This window comes from Eschrichtius robustus, chromosome 7 (genome assembly GCF_028021215.1).
Source record: "Eschrichtius robustus isolate mEscRob2 chromosome 7, mEscRob2.pri, whole genome shotgun sequence".
Taxonomy (NCBI): domain Eukaryota; kingdom Metazoa; phylum Chordata; class Mammalia; order Artiodactyla; family Eschrichtiidae; genus Eschrichtius; species Eschrichtius robustus.
Window position 1 is genome coordinate 95,831,583 of NC_090830.1, and position 20,880 is coordinate 95,852,462.

The window sequence follows — 20,880 nt, forward strand, 5'->3', positions numbered from 1 at the left end:
CTCTGCGGCATGTGGGATCTTCCCAGACCAGGGCTCGAACCCGTGTCCCCTGCATTGGCAGGCAGATTCTCAACCACTGCGCCACCAGGGAAGCCCATTATTGCCAGTTTTAAAAAATGATTACCCAAGCTCTGTCCAAGAAAACCTAAAAGCCATGACTCATCTTTTCTCCACTCTCCTCCTCCTCTGTGCTCTGATATAAAACACATCATATCTTTAGAAGATATTATCTCTTAAAGTGATTTCACAAATACCAGATAAATATATTTTTTCATCAACTACAATGTTATATACATTCTCATCTCTGTTCTATAGTCTTAAAATCAGAATGGCTCCTCTCCCACATACACTGTTTGTGTTTACATTAAATTCCTCCATGCTACCTGAGAAAATCCATTCACACTAAGTCAGTTATTTAATGGATTGCTTAACAGGTTGTTTTGCATTTTAATAGAGGACCATTAGAGAAAGACAAATCCTAACACATGTTTCCAGTGAGGGTTTTAAAGTCCTCAGACAAAAGCCCCTACAAGTTAAAGTCTCACAAACCACAGTCGCATGTAGATAAGGCCATCACTACAACCTGTTTGAGATCTGCTGGTCTCTGCTATTTAATATCTCATATCTGGAGTGCCAAAGTCTATCCAAAGACTTCAGGTACAAACAAGATACAACAACTTGAGTACATAAATGACATTTGGATGAGGAGAACATGACATTATTGTTAATAAATCTAGGGAACAGAAGATGGGATCCAGGGACTAGAGACACATCAGGTAAGCGGGCCACATGTAAGATTCTTTTTCTTGGTTTGCCATTGGCAGGGGTTACCAGTGGGATCAGACTAGAAGACAGAATTGTGGAACAGAGAATAAATTCAAGAGGCAGGAGAAATCATAGTGCCTGGGTCCAGTCAATATTGTTGTCTCTGGGAGTGGAGGGAAGATATTTGCCTGCCTGTTTCTTGCAGTTCTTCTTTCACCAGACAATTTGAGAAATTGTTTTATGGGATGTCAACTAAAAGTTTGATTCCTGGTGAAAAGTGATTCTTTGTTACTTTTTTTTTGATTCTTAAAACTATACCATAATTGTCTTCTAAGAGTTATATCTCCTTGGGTACTAATCCAGCAAAATAGCCATGGTTGGTCGACCACATAATTTAAATAAAATGGCTTACAATTTACGTAAAAATACTCTTACACTGAATTGTTTCAGGACTGTATCCTACAGCTGCATAAAATAGGGTGAAATAGAAATATTGGCTTCTGTTTTAAAGATGAATAAAACATTAGAAATGATTTATGTGACTTTAGGTATTTTGTAACTTTCCAACATTTTTTATTTGTGAATTACTCACTTAAATCCTCACCTCTTTTTTAGTGTTGAATTCCTTTCAGGTGTGAAGCAAGGAAGCAAAAGGAAGTACAGCTGTCAGTTTAGACTTGAAATATTTAACTATGAATGATGTAAAAAAAAAAAAGAAGGCTCTATAGGTTATTTTCTCATATTGCTTTTTTTCTTACATACTTCAAATAATAAGCAAACTATATATATGTTTATGCATATGTATGTGTGTGTGTATATATATATATATATATATATATATATATATATATATAAGAATTTTCTCTTAGATTTATTGAACTTTTTATTCTAGTTACCATGTCTATCCCTTTTCACTCTGAAGTCCTTTCCCCATTGCTATTATGGACAGATTTTTCAGAGAAATTAAATAATCAGTTAATTATTAATTAATCTAATGTTTTGATTCAAAGTCCCTTTGTAAGAACATTTTTAAAAGGATAACTAAGAATCAAATAGGTATAAGTTAAAAATCCGTATCGTCCCAGTTCTTATTTTATTTGCTAAAACACATAAGCCAAATGCTATTCAAATAATTATTTATACTGTACATTCTTATAGATTTCCATATACTTAGAAGAGTAAAAATTGTGTTCACCTTTGTTATGATTTAATCATTTGATGAATCAATGGAATCTAATTACTGTCTAAAAATAATTTTGCATATGTAACACAATATATATTATTCAGAACAATTTTTAGGTAATGCATGATGTATTAAGTTAGCATCTGCATAACATGTTATGCTCTCTTAAATGGGTTCATAAATGTTAAACATAACTTAAAATTATTAAAAGGGTCTTTAGCTGTGAAGATCTATGTATAAAGTTGAGCAGATATCATTGTTTGCATCATATTTTATACAGTTTAATTTTAAAGTGCTATAGGTGTTGAGTCCTGAAAATAATACATTTGAAAAATAATATATTAATTACTATACCATTGCTAAATTACACATTTGATTTGGCTTTGTAATAAACCTGAAACCTAATAATCCAAGTTTTCAGTTGTTTTATTGTTTTCTCTAAGAAATATTTTACTGACATTAAAAATATTGTGGTAAGTTTTTAGGATATATATATATATATATATATACATATATATATACACATATATATACACATACATATATGTATGTGTATATATATGTGTATATATATATGTATATATATATATTCTTGCTGACCACTTTGTGGGGATGTGAGGGAGTGTAATTTGATTTTATATTTTTGTAACCAGAACTATAAAAATTATAACCCTATGCAGATGCATACAACACATACACAAGAAAAACAAGAACACTAGTTTTTAAAGAATGCCCACAGTTCCCAAACTCCCTACAGTTATTCACTCTTTAAAATATATGGTGTGTGCTTAACTCTGGGAATGATTTTCTATTGGTATTTCGAATTCATCTGGGCCATGACATATTGATAACATTTGGAATGTATCAAAGAATCGCAGACCCACTTGTAAATATTCTGTTTCCCGAAATAACAGGTTAAACTTGGTGAAAAAGCACAGTAAGTCTGTATTATTAATTGTCGACATATTATTAGGTAGGAGCATATTGATTAACAAAAATAGGGTGGGGGAAAGCAGTAGTACCCTTACTCCTCTTTTTAATGGGAAAAGAAAGATTGTGGTCTTAGGAATAAAATCTTAGGAAAGAAGACTTATTGCTCTAGGCCAAAATTTAACTAATAAATAAAAAGTTGGCCAGTGAAGACTTACCCTAATGAGCTTTAAACTGATTAATAATTATGGCAGTCCAGTATTTGTAAAGTAAATATTATATATGACTTCTACATTAAATACGATTCTTTTGGAAAGCTATATTTTTCTACATGATAGGTAATGAAAAGCATTTTAGAAATTTAAAAAATATATGTAATATTTTAATCTTCATTAAAATATGCTTAGCCTAAAATATATAGATTAGCAAAATGATAAATTATAATCTAGTAATTATTTTATGCAAGTTATTACTTTAAGCACTTTACATTTATTAACTCATTTAATCCTTATAACCTCATAAAATACATATTATTATTTTCCCAGTTATAAGAAAATGTCTGTTCAGTTATTCAGTATGTAAGAGATGGAATCTGGGTTCAAATTAAGCTCCAGATACTATGGTCTTGATTCTTACACTTTAACGGCTTTTGATGGCATTTAAAAAAATTGCTGTCAGCCATAATTTTAAGACTTTTGATTAATCTTATTAATTTCACATTTAGCAGTATATGATTGCTTGTTGCCAGCACCAATTTTACTTTGAGGATTTTTTATTCTGATGTAGTTTCACATTTGTTACATTTATATATATATATTTCCCTAACTTTCAAGTCTATATTTTATATTCTTAGAAGTTAATTTTATGACTATTTGATGTTTTTCTTTCTTCACTAATAGAAAAAAATCTTATTTTGAGCATTTAAGTAACAGGGATTTTTGGGTTTGATGCATCAACATAAGTGGGTGCCTTTTTTATAAGATATGGATAGCTTTTCTTGAAAAGAAAGTTTTACCTGCACAGTGTTAAAAGTATAAATGTATTATTGTGTTTTTATTATTTACACATATTTACTTTTTAATTTAATTCCAAACTCTGAGTTCCTTTCTGCCTTATAAAGTGCATTACAAGCTCTTCTTCCTGATTTTTTTGTCATCTTGTTAGGCATGTTCTCTTCATGTGTATTCATCAGATTGGGATATTGGAAGCCAAACCACGTTCTTTAGATCATGCTTCTAATGGATTGATCTCCCTCTAGGCCTTTGTAATTCAGTACAAAAAGTGGTTAATGGTACAAGGTCAGTAGCTGAACTCTAATGTTTAGCTGCTCTGAAGCTGGACATTTTTCCTTAAAGTTTCTTTGCTTCGGTTTCCTCACTGCTAGTACCTCATGAGTATTGCCAGGCTTTGATGAGATAATTCAAGTAGCGTGTTTATGGTAGTGCTTGACACACAGTTCAGACTCTTTAAAGACAAGGGTTTTGAACAAGTATTTGGGAGGAGAACAGTGGAAAGGACAATATCAGATATGACCACTTGATAGTTCCAGGTGTATAAAAATATCTTCTTATAGAATTAAAGTGTTTGTCATGATCCTAAAAGGGAACATGTGTATTTTTATATATTTAAATAAAAATGAAGTTGAAATTTTTCATTTGTTTTTGCTATTAGGACACTCTTAGGAATATTAAGCTTTCAAGAATTAGGAAAATAGATTCACACACAAAAAACTACAACAAATTAACACCTGCTTTAATCCTGTGAGAGGGTACCTGAAAAGTCTTACCTAAGTGAATTTTCCTACTGAATGACTAGTTCAGTTAAAAAAATGAAACAGCAAAACAAAACAGATTAACAGAGAGATGGTAGATTTTCTGGTGTTCAGCATTTTTGGCTTTAAGTAGCTACAATTTAAAAAAAAAGCAATACAGGTAAAAAAAAAAACCATGACTTTCTTCTGGGATTGTGTTTATGCTACGTCACAGAAAGAAGGACATGTAACTCCTTTCTTCATTTGTTTTTCAGAACAAAACAGTGGCCTTCAGTCTCCTATACTACTCAGTAGCATCAAGTAAAAGAGTAAGATTAACCTAAAAGTTTAGATGGAAAATACAGTCATAGAATTGTGTTCAATTCTAAAAGGTAACTACTGTGAAAGGGAGAGCTGTCTCTCAGGTTGAGTCTCCAGCCTAAGATCTGCAGCCAAAGAGTCTTACCCGCTGCCACTCTGAACTGAAGGATGTAATGTAATCAGAGCTTTCTCAATTTAAATGGTCATTATCAGACAGATAATTAGGAAGATAAGAATTTAAAGAGAGCACCAGAGAAATTATTAGACGATTTCACTCTAAAACAATATGGAATCAATACCATTTCTCTGAATATGTGTGCACTAATTATTAGAAAGAGAATGTAATTTAAATGCAGGTATTGCCCTGTCATGGAACTATCTGATTCTGTCAGTGAAATATTTGATGAAATTCTGCTGACACTCATTGATCTATTGGACTAGTCTTTTGCTGTTTTGTAGTTTCTCTTCAGCAAAAATATGGGCACGTAATTGGGCTTTTATGAACACACTGTGTATTACTTTAGAGTCTTTCATTGCTTGCAGTAATTGTAGTGATTATACATTTTTATAAGAAAAGTGTTACTAATATGAGTGTTCCACAGTGTTACATCTCTCCATGGGGGTCTCCTCTTGATCTAGAACTTACAAATAAAATCTATATGCTCTACCTCACATTCAATGTATAATATGAAACAGGGACAGAGTAACTATTATAAATGCCCCTATTTGGAGTGAAAAAGGATGGGAGATGTATCTCAGACAGTGATCTTTGTAGACTATATTCCATCTCATTCCTGCTTGTAAACTGGCCATTTATTTACAAGGTCATCTGTTTCTTGTAATATCTCCCTAATGCAGGCATCAACTATCATCCAATACTAATATTCTGTATTCTTACTTATGCGTACTAACACTAGAACTTCATTAGGTACAGCTCTACTTCCCAAGTTACTTCAGTCCACAGTGTTATCAATCTTTCAATGCCATGCATGCATCAGGGGTCACCATCTTCCCAGACTCATAATTTCCTTGCTGCCTACTAGCTGACCCCTAGATAAGATTTTGCTACAACACACCGTACTTCTCGGTACACATTTCTATATTACTCAGAATGTTACTTTTTTTTTTCTAATTTCAGAATAATACTTCCTAATGATGAAAACTTGAAAAATACAGAAAGAAAAAATAGATGTCATCAGTTCTACTATTGAAAGATATCCCTGTTAATTTCTAGTTGCCTGTAATTCTTTGTCAGCTCATTTTTATTTTATTTTATGGATTTTTAAAAAAAATTCTAATTGGAGTATAGTTGATTTACAATGTTGTGTTAGTTTCTGCTATACAGCAAAGTGAGTCAGTTATACATACATATATATCCACTCTTTTTTTTAGATTCTATTCCCACAGAGGTTATTATAGAGTATTGAATAGAGTTCCCTGTGCTTTTCAGTAGGTTCTTATTAGTTATCTATTCTACATATAGTAGTGTGTATATGTCAATCCCAATCTCCCAATTTATCCCTCCTCCACCCTTTTCCCCCTGGTAACCACAAGTTTGTTTTCTACATCTGTGACTCCTGTTTTGTAGATATGTTCATTTGTACCATTTCTTTAGATTCCACGTATAAGTGATATCATATGATATTTGTCTTTCTCTTACTTACTTCGCTCAGTATGACAATCTCTAGGTCCATCCATCATTTTTATTTTAAATAAGGTAGACTACTTTTTTTCATTTATAAATTACAATGAACATTTTTATGCCAATATTTTTCTATCACACCATGATTTTACCAGTATATACGGTTCCATTATATCTAATGTTGCAACTTGGTAGCAGGTTGAATTTGATCCAATGATGTATTTTGTTGTTACTGATCACAATTTTTAAAAGTTGATTTTTATATCAATACTTGTATTTTGAAAATTTTTAGAAATTTCTGCTTCTGTTGAAAATATGGAAGATTCAGAAATAGTTGAGTAACTTTGCTGCATGGTAGTGATGGGCTGCAAGAGAAGCTGTTATTTCACCTACATAGGTCATGCTAACTCCAATTACAATTGTCCCCAGCCCACCTTAATCTTGGTACTCCTGCCTTAATGTGACATTGATTTTGAGTACTATACATATTGCTTCTAGAAATAGAGACATACCTTTATATACCTTTGTGCATATACTCAATTATTTTCTTATTATGTATGTCTAAGGGTAGAAAATTATTTGTTTATAGTATATCCTGAAGAGAGGAAGCAATTTGCACTTTTTCTCAGTAATATATTTTTCCTTTTTTTTTGCTGTTTTATATTGTTTTTTAAATGGTGAGATTGATTTTAAATATATGATATTTTGTCATTGATGTACCTCCATTTCTGAAACAATTTCATGTCATTTTGAAGTTTTTCTAATGAGTGACTCATTTTTATCGCTTGTTATTATTTTTTATAAGTTGGCATCGTCAACTTTTGATGGTAAATTTGAATGTATGTATTTATTGTTTAAATTATTATGTCCAGTCTATTGATATTTCCCATTACTTCTGCCTTTCATGATTTGTGTAAAAAGATTTTTCACTGTATAGTCATTTGAATATTCACATTTGTCTTCTATTTTTAAGTTTTTTTTTACATTTAGTTACAGCTGAGTTAATTATAAGATATTAATAAGCATCTAATTTTTTAAAATAATTTTCAAATAATTAACCAATTATATAATGACCATTTATTGAACAGTTTAAATTATATTAGAAGATAGCTCCAAATTAATGTTGAGGGCTTTCTGTAAGAGGAAAATTATTTCATGTTTCCTTAAAAGGCACACTATGCATTTGTATAAGATGTCTTGTGTATTGTAACCAGATGTTATTAACAGCATTATATCACCCTTCTACCAAGATAACCTTGGTTGTCATACTAGCTTAGTATGATTAACATAGTATTGCTTATTAAGTCATATTTGACAAAAAGGTGTAGAATTCCCCTAGGATGCTTACTAGAAATAAATTAAGCACTTTGTGTCATTTAAACAGTGATGGCTTGAGGTTGATCATAAAGGAACAGTGACCAAACTACTTTAACAAAATATATATCAGCAAACCTCTAACATCACTAGAAAATATTATTCCTTCAAAGGTCATTCAAATTTATACCATAGTAATGTGCTATTTAAAGTTGTGTTCAAATTTTATGTGGATATCACCTTCAGAAGAGAGAGTATTTTGAATTATTTTACTGTAGGTCATTTCTGTTGTAGAAGATCCTATTAGAATGAAACTGTCTAACAAAAATATTTCTCTGTCTTGTTTTAGCACCCATGCTTTTAAAACAGTAGAACAAATTTCTTCTCATCAAATATCAAGGTAGCTACTTGGTATTCTTTCCAATAAGATAGACGTTTTTATGTTTCACTGTGAAACTAAAAGAGCTGCTATAAAGTTAATGAGTATGCTTGAATTCATTACAATCCCTAAAAAGAATGGCTCCCTCTGTCTGCTGGTCTCTATTTTAGAGGTGAGTTTAGGAGAATAAGCATCCCTATTTTGAGTAATGTCTACACAGAGATTGAGTTTACTATATACTTCCCAGCTGTTAAATAATATACATTTGGTATTTCAAAATTAAAGTAAAATTTCAATAATAAAAAAGTTTTAAAGTTAATTTTCTTTTTTCTTTACTTTTCCTACTGGAATAGAAATATATAGCATGCCTTGAATACATGCCATTTACATCAGTAATGGGCTGGAAATATATTTAATAATTGAAACTTTCATTAAAATTTGTCCTTTGAATAATGTGTGGCTTTTCTATTCTGCTTAAGCTACTTGGGTAGGACTTTCTAGAGGATAAGGAAGAATAATGCTAAGAATTTAGAATAGAAACTTTTACAGAGTCATTCAAGATACTTAGTTTGCAGAGCATCTGCAAGTTCAAAAAAGCAGAAGGAGAAATAAGGTTCATGGTTGCATTTATCACAGATTATATATACTGTGTATTATATTTTGCTTTCTCCCAGATCCTTTGGATAGAAGGGAAGAGGAGTATTGTTATTATTGTTTGATATAGAAGCATATCTGTTTGAACGTTGAATGTCTGGAAGTGAATTATTGATTCAGATATTATAAAATGGGACATATATTCCAAAGTATTAAAGTCATATATATCCCAATTATGCTTTTTGTTGGTGCTGCTTCTATGTGCCCAAATAGTCTGGTGAGAAAATTCAAAGATGACTAGGAACCCTGGATCTTAAGATGGCAGCCAAAGGTAGGCTACAGTGTCACTAACTCCCTTCAGAAGATTTAGATAATTGACCCATCATTAACTTGGAGTTCAAGATAGAAGGTTAAGGGGAAGGAGGTTAGGCCATCTGAGGCAAAACTAGCTATGAATTGCCAACAAAATCCATCTGGGAATTCCAAGAGAACTCTGTTTTGGGAGTAAATATGTGTTGGAGAGTCTCAGCTTTCCCAACAGGGAGGAACTACCATGATATGATAGCTTGAGAGCATTATTCCATAGCATATGTAATGAAATTTAGGTGATTGTTTCAAAGTATAAAGTGTGCATATTTGAATTCATTGAAATCATATGGGAACCAACTATGTAGTTATTAAAAGCAATGCTCAAAGGGTTTAAGTGAATTACACTAGATTACAAAGTTGTGAATTGGCAGACACCAAGATTTCTGACTTTTTAATATTTATTAATACTTTTTAATATTTCTGTCTTTAATATTTTTGCCTTTGCACAATTCTACCATTTTGTATACTAGAATCTAAAACACATACTTATGTTTTGCTAATTTGATAGATTTTTTTTTTCAGAAATTCAACAAAGACCTTTGTATATATCTTATTCACTTTAGATCAACTCCACATTTTGAAGGTTTTAGGTTAGTCATAGAAATTCAGTATTCTGAGAGTGATAAGAACCTTTTTAGAATATCTATTTTTTTATTCTAATAAGATCTTACACACTGATTAAAAAATATAAGGTTATATGCAGCAGTACCCCAAATCCCTATTTTTTGTGATGTATTTTTTTGACATGTTATATTTAATTTTAATTTCCAGGAAGCACTTTGGCATGATAGAAAGAAAAACAAACATCTGAATTAAGAGCTTTGGATTACTGACTCAGCCCTGTCTTTTAACTTTTTAATCTTGGATAAGCCTTTTAAAATGTCTGAATCTCAGTTCCAAATTTAAAAAAAAAAAGCAAAACCTGATTTAAATGACCTCAGTATTCTTTCTAACACTGACATTCTTTGATTCTACAAATATTGACTTGATTCTACAAATATTCTACAAATATTGCATTTTATAATTCAAGATCTCTTTTGTAACTTGCATGAAGTGCTTAAGTATAATTTTACTTCTTTTGGCCAAAGTTCCAAAGTTTACTTCTTTAGGTGCATTACACTAACACCCAAATGTTCTATTCAGATGTTGCAGTGACAGAATTCTAGCAAACCGTTTAGTATGTGGGTTGTTGTCACCTCATAAACACTCAGATCCTTAGACATTTTTTTTTTAATAACATAATTTTTATTTCTTTATTTCTTTAATTTTTGGCTGTGTTGGGTCTTCGTTTCTGTGCGAGGGCTTTCTCTAGTTGCGGCAACCGGGGGCCACTCTTCATCGCGGTGCGCGGGCCTCTCACTATCGCAGCCTCTCTTGTTGCGGAGCACAGGCTCCAGACGCGCAGGCTCAGTAGTTGTGGCTCACGGGCCTAGTTGCTCCGCGGCACGTGGGATCTTCCCAGACCAGGGCACGAACCCGTGTCCCCTGCACTGGCAGGCAGATTCTCAACCACTGCACCACCAGGGAAGCCCCCTTAGACATTTTGATGTCGTGCTAGTTTGACTGTGGGGGCATAATTGAGTCGTCATTGAGCACTGTCAAAATAAACGTCTAATCACACCATTCATTACGTTGACTGCTGCATTCTAAACAATACCTTTTAAGCTCTTAAGTAAGTACAACAGAAAAGTCTTAGCCCTTCATTTAAATAGCTGTAAGATTTGAAATAGCATGAGGAATTTAATGAAAGTTTCAGCAACTTGTATTGTCTTGTACTTATCCTTTACCATCTACCAAAATGTTATTTCCCCCAGCTTTAACACAGTCTGTAACTGGGACTGGAAGTTAAAGTTAGATAAAAACCAGTGAGTCAAAGCCAAGCTAAGTCATTAGGATAGCTTTTTTCTCCTTTCTGTCTGCTGAACATATGAATAATCACATGGAACCTAAGGGTATAAAACCTGTATCACAGTGAGTAATGAATGATTTAGTTCCAATTAAGAAGTTTCCTTTTAAAAAGAACAAGTGTAATGGCCCTCTTATGAATAAATTAAAGTTAGTTTGAAAACATGGTTTTGTTAAACAAATTTGAACAGCTTTTCCTTCACTTCTGGGGAGCCCCAGACGTCGACTGTTCAGCCTTCCAGCTTCAATTATTTTAGGGCTTGCAACTTCCCCTTGATGTAGAGTTAGCCATGAAATCTCCAAGTGATAAGTTCAAACTAGGATTTTGTTAGTTTGGGGTCTTATAAGTACCTGAGCAATATCTCTAGAAGTTTTAGTATAAAGTACCTAATATTTGAAGACCTTATTCTATTCCGTCTAATTTTTAAGGATGGTTTGAATTTTTGGCTCCTTATTATGACAGTTTAAATATTGTTTACAGAGCTATTTCTACTGGCTTCTGTATTGCAGTAACAATGTCTGTTCGGTGTTTATTTTCCAAGTCTTTCTTTCTCAGAGCAATTCTACACATGAAACCTCTGTGTAGAATAGCAATATTATTTACAGTGTAAAGTGTTAGGTTATGTCATGATTTATTTATTATTTCATACATATGTTTGGGCATAAGTATACTGTTAGAGAGAGCATGGATTATTTTTTTTTAGTTTTTCATAAGTATTAATTTTGCATATACCATATTATGGACAGTGTACATCTGACTTAAATATGTGATGATAATATACAGTATTCTTATACATAAAATGTTTTTCATTTAGACAGATAATTCCAATGGTGAGGTATACAGGAATATGTAAAGGTCTGAACAGGGGGTACAACTTTTAACAATACTTAACAGTACTTTACAGATTACAAAGCACTTTTTAATATATTGCCTTACATAATTATTATGACAGCAGTGAGGATATTAGGGCAGGTATAATTATACCTATTGAAAGATATAAAGACCAAGGTTAGAAAGCATAGTAAGAACCCATATTCACACAGTAATCCTAGAATTGCCATTGAATGCCACATCTTTTAACATCTGGTATAGTGTTCTTGTTATATAACGCAATACATTTAGGTTGGTTAAAGTCATCTGAAAAACTGCAAATCCTCCCTCATCTGTTGTGCATATATAAAAATTGCAACTGCTCATAATCAGGTAAGATTCCATTTCTACCTTCAGGAATAGCCTAATATGAAGCATTTAGGAATGAACATAAGTCCAGAAAAGAAAGTTATCCAAATATTGTATGTGTGTGTGTGTGTGTGTGTGTGTGTGTGTGTATGTGAAATATGTATATGTTTAAATGTCTGCTTGAGTTCACCAGTGAAGACATCTGGCCCTGGGCTTTTTCTGTTAGAAGACTTTTGATTACTGATTCAACATCCTTACTAGTTAAAGGTATACTCAGATTTACTATATTTTCATGGTTCAAACTAGGTTGTATAGTTCTAGGAATTTATCCATTTCTTTTAGGCTACCCAATTTGTTGGTGTATGATTGTTCATAGTAGTCTCATAAAATCCTTTACATTTCTGTGACATCAGTTTTATGTCTCCTCCTGAAACCATGGGTGATCATTAGTCAAATCCATTTCACCTGCCTATACTAATCAAGGTCATTTTACTTACTGCTACAAAAGGCTTGCATGTCCTCCAAGCTGCAGGCAGCCTAAACAATAAGATGTTTGTCCAAGTCATTTTCCAGGAACTTGGAGTCAGCTGTGCCTAGTTTGAGCTGAGCTGGTTAAGACTGGATAGAACCACTGACCCTCCATCTGGGCATGCTTCAGTGTCTGCTTGGTGACCTGTTGCCATCAGAAGGCCGAAAACTCCACCTTCAGATCCTGCTAAGGGCCTCCATTTTTGAATGTGCAGAGACCTGTAGCTTAGTTACACCTGTGCAGAAGGATGATTACCGCACCTTTTTCCAATCACCTTTTCCCATGCTCCCCATGCTTGCTCTCCATGCCTGCTTCTTTGTTCTTTATCCTATAAATACCTCAGCCCTTTGCCTTTGGGGAGGCAGATAGGAGATTTATTCTCCAGTTTCCTCCCTTGGCTGCCTTGTGAATAAACACTCTTTGCCGCAAACCTCAGAGACTCAGCGTTTCAGCTTGCTGCACGTCAGGCAAAATGAAACGGATTCGGTAACACTTTTATTTCCGACTTTATTTTAGTCTTCTTTCTTTTTTTGTAGTATAGGTAAAGATTTGTCAATTTTACTTATATTTTCAAAAAGAAGTTCTCAGTTTCGTTAATCTTTTCTATTTTTCTAGTCTATTTCATTTATTTCCTTCCTTCTGCTAACTTTGGCCTTGGTTGTTCTTTTTCTAGTTCCTTGAGGTATAAAATTAAGCTGTTTATTTAATATATTTCTTTTTTTCTTAATATGGGCATTTATTACTATAAAGTTCCCTCTTAGAACTGCTTTTGCTGTATCCCATAAGTTTCGGTATGATGTGTTTTTGTTTTCATTTGCCTCAGATATTTTTTGATTTCCCCTTTGATTTTTCAGGAATGTATGTTTAAGTTCCACATATTTGTTAATTTTCCAGCTTTTCTCCTGTTACTGAGTTCCAGTTTCATACTACTGTGGTTGGAAAAGATACTTGATATTATTTCATTGTTCCTAAATTTGTTAAGACTTTTTGGTGACCTAACATATGATCTATGCTGGAGAATGTTCCACATACACTTGAGAAACATGTATATTCTGCTGCTTTTGGAGAGTGTTCTGTATATGTCATTTGGTCCATTTAGTCTAAAATGTGGTTTAAATCCTGTATTTCCTTATTGATTTTTGGTCTGTATCATCTATCCATTGTTTAAAGTGGGGTATTGAAGTCCCCTATTATTATTGCATTACTGTCTCTTTCTGCCTTCAAATCTACTATATGCTTAATATATTTAGGGCCTCTGATGTTGGGTGTATATATATTTAGAATTGTTATATTATTTTGATGAATTGACTCCTTTATCATTATATAATGACCTTATTATCTTTTGTTTCAGCTTTTGGCTTTGAGGTGTATTTTATCTGATACAAATATAGCTATTCCCTGTTCTCTTTTGGTTTCCATTTGCATGGAATATCTTTTTCCATCCCTTCACTTTCAGCCTATGTGAGTCTTTAAAGCTGAAGTGATTCTCTGTAGGCAGTGTATAGTTGGCTCTTTTTTTTTTTAATCCATTCATCCACTCGAGGTTTTTATTTAAAGAACTTAATCCACTTTCATTTAAAGTAATTACTGATAGGTGAGGACTTTGCCACATTATTGCTTTCTGGCTTTTTGTAGTTTCTTTGTTCTTTTCTTCCTCTCTTACTGTCTTCTTTTGTAATCTGATGATTTTTCATAGTGGTATGCTTTGATTTCTTTCTTTTTTGTGTGTGTATCCACTATAGGTTTTTGCTCTTTGGTTACCACAAGACTTACATAAGACATTTTATATTTAAAACAATCTAACAGCTTGACTTCAGTTGTATACAAAAACCACCCTTTGATTCACTCCTTCATATTTTATGTTTTGGTAGTCACAATTTACATTTTTTATATTGTATATCCATTAACAAATTGTTGTAGCTATATTTACGTTTAACACTTTAGTCTTTTAACCTTTAAACTAAAGTTATATGATTTAGACACCATCATTACAGTATTAGAGGATTCTGAATTTGTGTATATACCCACCTTTATCAATGAGTTTTATACTTTCAAATGTTCTCATGTTACTAATTTGCACCCTTTCATTTCCTTTTAAAGAATTCCTTTTAGCATTTCTTTTAAGGTAGTTCTAGTGGTGATGATTTCCCTCAGCTTTTGCTTCTCTGAGAAAGTCTTTATCTCTCCTTCATTTCTGAAGGACAGCTTTGCCAGGTAAAGTATTCTTAGTTAGCAGTTTTGTCTTTCAGCATTTGAATATATCATCCCATTCTCTCCTGATTGCAAGGTTTCTGTTAAGAAATCTACTGATAGCCTTATGGGGGTGTCCTGGTATGACCTGATATTATTTTTGTTTCTGCTTTCAAAATTGTCTTTGATTTTTGCTAATTTTGTTACAATGTATCTAGGTGAGGTCCTCTTTGAGTTAAATCTGTATGGGGACCTATGACCTTGAGGTACCTGGATGTCCATATCCCTCCCCAGATTTGGGTAGTTTTCAACCATTATTTCTTAAAATATGCTTTCTACCCATTTCTCTCCCTGTCGACTCCTTCTGGGGCCCCCATAATGTGAATATTGTTTTGCTTGCTGGTATTTCATAATTCTCATAGCTTTCTTTACTCATTTTTTTTTTTTCTTTTATAATTTTTCTCCTTTGACTGGATAATTTCAAATGACTTGTCTTTACTTTCACAGATGCTGTCTTCTGATTGATCCAGCCTTTTATGGATACACTTCATTGCATTCTTCATTTCATTCATTATGTTCTTCAGCTCCAAAATTTCTGCTGATTTGTTTTTATGATTTCTATATCTCTGTTAAACTTCTTTTTACAATGTTTTGTTTTCCTGGTTTTGTTGAGTTGTCTGTGATCTCCTGTGGGTTCCTGAGCTTCCTTGAAAACAATTATATTGAATCCTTGGTCTGTTAATTTTTAGCTTTTCCATTTCATTGTGGTTGGTTACTGGAAAAGTATTGTGTTCCTTTGGTGTGATGTTTTCTTGATGATTTTTTTTCATGTTTCTTATGGCCTTGTGTTGATCTAGATGCTTGATGGAGGAGTTACTTCTTTCTGACTTTATGGACTGGTTTTAGTGGGGAAAGACTCTCACCTGGGGGGGGGTGTGGGGGCGCTAGCTGGGTAGAGTCTGGTGGTTCTGCTCCAGGAAGGACCAACAACGTAGTCTCCATGGAGCTCTGTCAGCTGAGGTCAGAGTCAGTAAAGATGGTAGGGATCCTCAGAGGCCAAGGTGTGTGTGTCTGCAGTCATGTCAAGGGCTGTTGTGGTCTTTGTGCTGGGGACCTCCTGATCTTTTTTTTCCAGGGGTCATGTCATGGCCCAGGGGATCCCTCTTGGCACCAGTTTGTCTAAGGCACCCTCAAGTGCTGATAACACTGGTATCTGAGCGTGTGCCCGTGGGGCAGCCATGGGCCTGGGTTTTGGAGGTGGGCGCTTGTGGAGTGACAACAACTCTGGGATCTGGGGCTCTGGCTAGACTACAGAGGTGGTGAATCCAGTGCCTGAGACATGAGTAAATGTGGAGCGCCTGTGAAGCCGGGTTCTGAAGCACAGGTATGCGCAGAGTGGCTGCAGAAGTGGGCTCTGTGGTCCCAGGCAGATGTGGGCTTGGGGTGTGACGGCCCTGGTCCTGGGGTGGAGCACCAGCCGCTCCTCCTTGGGGGATGCGTAGCAGCGTTCCTCTTTATCCGGGGAGTGAGTGGCAGTGATGGCTGTTGGTTACCTTCGTCACTAAAGCTGCCAGTGTCCTCTGCAGAACAGGCTGCTGGGGTCTGCGCCAGTGAACACTATGGGATACTCCATTTTGAAAGCTGTGGTAGTGCATTGCTGTCATAGGCGCTGTTGAAGTCCTCAGGAGGAAAGGCTGCCAGGGTCCTCTGCAGAGCAGGCCACTGGGGACTGCAGCGGCATCTGCTGCAGGGCTGCTACTGATAGCCCCTGCCCATCTTCTTTACTCTTGGCCATCTCCAGACATCTCAGGTAAACCAATCTCCCCAGGCAATCCTTTCCAGGATGTTATTCTCCATATGTTGTTCCACTGTGTAGTTGTAGGTTTTTAATTAGACTCTTGAGCCCTCCTGGGGCTATTTTCAGTCATATGTAGCTGCCTAATTTGTGTGTGTGTGTGTGGTGGTGGTGGGGGGGGAGAGTGACAGCTGTTATCTCCTACCCTACCATCTTGCTGTTGTCCTTAATTCCTCTTTTTTACTCAGGTTATGGAAATGATATGGAGAATAACTATCATCTATCTAATCATCTTTCTAGACATTGCTATCCAACCACTTGATTAACATCACTGACTTCTCATTGATTGTAGTATATTGTATACAAATTCTAGTCTTGTATATAAATCTGCATAATCTAGTCTAAAGATACTTCTCCCAGCTCATGTCTCTTATTATTCTCATCTGTGCCTCCCCTTCAACCAGTGACTTGTCACCGAAATCACACTTGTTAAGGTGACTTCGGTCATGCAATTTCCATAGAATCCTCTTCTAATTCTCTTATTAAATGTCTCTTCCTAAAAGATCCAGTTCAAATGCCATCTCTTATGGGAAATCTTTCCTAATCTCTCTAGATAGAATTCAATATATCTGTATATGTGTGTCACACCATTCTATTAACAACTTTCTCACAGTATTTCTGCATTTTATTGACATTTTCTTTGCACACTTTGTCCCCCTAATATTTTGAGAGCTCTTGGTGGGTGGTGGGGAGGAACTGTGTATAATACCTCTATGAAGTCCTTGCACATAGTACAATGTAAGGGATTGTAATTGCTCCTAAATAGTTTACTGAAGCAATAAGAGGTCATGGAGAAGGCAAAAGAAGCTAACTCTTCACTTTTATTACTCACAGACCTCAGGTGAAGTGGGAAATTGCCATAAATATGAAAAGTATCCTAGCTTCCATTTTTATTGCAGCTCTAGGGCTGAGTCTGTATTTACAGGCTGAGAGTAATGGAAAAAGGGCAGTGTGGCTTGGTAGAAAGCATAATGGCCTGGAATTCATTATGCAATACCTGCAATACCACTTAATAGCCAAGTGACTTAATCATTTTCTTTATGTATTCTCTATCTACAAATGAAAGAAATGGGTGGTAAATATTTCCATGATGGCACTCAAATTTTCCAATGTATTTAGGAAGAAAAAGGTAAATTGTTTAAAAAGTTTATGTCATCTTACATAGAAACTTGCTTCAAGTTTATCCGAGATATTACAAAAGTCATTTTTTGAAGTTTCTAAGTTTAATGGTGTCTTTTTTCCTGGCATGAATTGGTGAATTAACATAAGCTCCTATGGTTTAGTAGCATGAAGTATATTAATTGATGAATAACAAACTACTATTAATGTCAAATGTAATCATACATTTTAAAATAACACTTTGAAATTTATAAAGTGATTTTCTCTCATTATATCTTATAATGATCTTATGGCATAGATGAAGTAGCTATTATTTTTCTTGTCTTACATGGCCTGAAAATGAGGGAAATACATTAATTGATTTTTTTCCAGCATTAACAAGCTACAGCAGTATAGAACTGAAACTTGACTAATTATTTGCAATCCATCACAATTTTTCTAAAATGTTGTGAGGAAGAGGGTTTGAATGTAATACTCAACTTTCCTGGGACATTTCTCAAGATATTGGTTTATCCTATTGTTAAAACAAACAAAGCAGGATCAAATTAGGCAAGCCAGAATGTTTTGGTAGTTTTAGGATCTCAAACAAATTACCTGAAGCCAAAAAGTGTTACATCGTTTTTCTTTTATGAGTTTTAAAATTAATTAATTTTGGTATCTCTGGAGGATGGTATAATCAACAAACCTCAGATAGTTCTAATCACACATATTCTAATCACAGTCATTTAACATAATTTTAGAGTAAGATTTGAACAAGAGTTAAATTTAACAGTTCTTAAAACTTTAAACTCCTGTCTGTACTTATGACTCCATCTCTAGATGGCTGAGTATGAAACTAGGATTAAGAATAAACCACTTTCGATGTAGTGCTTAGCAGTGTAAAAATTATTATTAGAATTTCTTACTGGGCACTAAAATATAAATCCTGATTGAGGTTACTTATTTCAAAATGGAAAACTCTCCATGGATGAGAGCTAACAAAAGATAGAATTGTATGTTTAAAATAATTTTATAATTTTTGAAATGAGATATAATTTTTTTTATTTTCCAAAGAGTCAAAATAAAGATGAACATTAATATACTCGATATTTACAGGAAAATATAGATACAAACACCTCAATTTCCAGACCTTTTACAATTTCAACTCTAGAATGAATTCTCAACATCTGGGTAAATTGTCATAAACTTGCTTTACTAAAATGTAAAAACATCAGTATCAACTCAATGATTCAAGAAAAAAAATTTTTAATTTTATTAAAGTATAGTTGATTTACAATGTTTTGCTAATTTCTGCTGTACAGCAAAGTGATTCAGTTATACATATATGTATTTTTTTTCATATTCTTATCCATTATGGTTTCTCATAGGATATTGAGTATAGATCCCTGTGCTATACAGTTAGACCTTGTTGTTTATCCATCCTGTATATAATAGTTTGCATGTGCTAATCCCAAACTCCCAAGCTCCCAATACTTCCCTCCTCCACACCCCTCCCCTTGGCAATCACAAGTCTCTTCTCTAAGTCTGTGAGTCTGTTTCTAACTCACAGTTTTTTTTAAATCTCACTTAGAAGTTGCATTTATCACTCTTCGCAATGTTTCTCAATCTTGACTATACCTAGAGTTTTAAAAAATACTTATGTCTAGAGCCTAGGGCCAAAGATTCAGTGTGAATTAGGCTGGGATATGGCCTGTTCATCAGGGGCTTCAAAGTTTTCCAGTTTATTAATGTGAAGCTAAATTTGAGAACAACTGTGGTATTGTTTTGTAATGAGGCCAGGTTAACTATAAGGTCTTAAGGTACAATGCTTTAAATTTGGGAGACGTTTTGGTCACATAAAGCTGGTTAATACAGCTTTAAAGGAAATAGGCTCTCATTTATCTGATACACGAACACTTTATAAGAAGCAAGATGACTTTAAGATGATTAAAAAGAGAAAAAATTTCAGAATATTGAATCTATAATGATATGTTTCACCTTTTCAATATTATATGATCTTGGTTGATGGATAGAATGAAATTCTGAAGAATCTGAAAGATACCCTAGCATACAAAATTACATTTGTATAATTTTCATGTTCAACATATTTCAGTGACTTATAATGACTAAAAATCAATAATCCGTGGATGATATATACCATAATTCCGTTGCCAGGACTGTTTTTTTAAGTGAAAGAGCCAATTCTCAATAGATCTGGAAGTCAGTGTTGCAATCTGAAGAAGGCTCCTGGAGCCAGTCTTGGTATGTGCATATATAATGTTTTTATAATCTTCCTACTACAGCAGTTCAGTTCCCTGAAGACCTCTCTCATCACATCATCAGTCCAGTGAGGTAGAGTGCAACACAAGGGAAATATTAACTGTTCTCTTTAATAGTCATATTCCATGGGAAAAATGATGTTTTGATACAGCATAAATTATTCAGACTTATTTACTCTTCACATAACATTTGATTGAATAGAAAGTGTTTACAATAGTCACTTTTGCAACATTGAAAATGCCCTATGCTTTGATTAATCCCAACTTCTTGCAGTCACACCTGTATAATATTTATGTCTCCAAATTACTGTTTATGATAATTAGCAGCTTTTCTATTGCAATTAGCCAACTCCACCCTCCAACATTGTCTGAGATAGCTTACATTTTTTTCTCAGTTGAAATATTTTAATCTTTATTTTACTTCATTTTTTTCTTTCACTCTTTTTGGAATCAAAAAGAGTTTTGAATTGGTTCTTATTTGCTATCAAGCAACTCTAAACAACATACATTATTAGCATGCTCTCCATTTGAATAAGGATGTTAACAAATCTGAATTAACCCTTAATCACTTCAACAATTAGGATATTGACATGCACA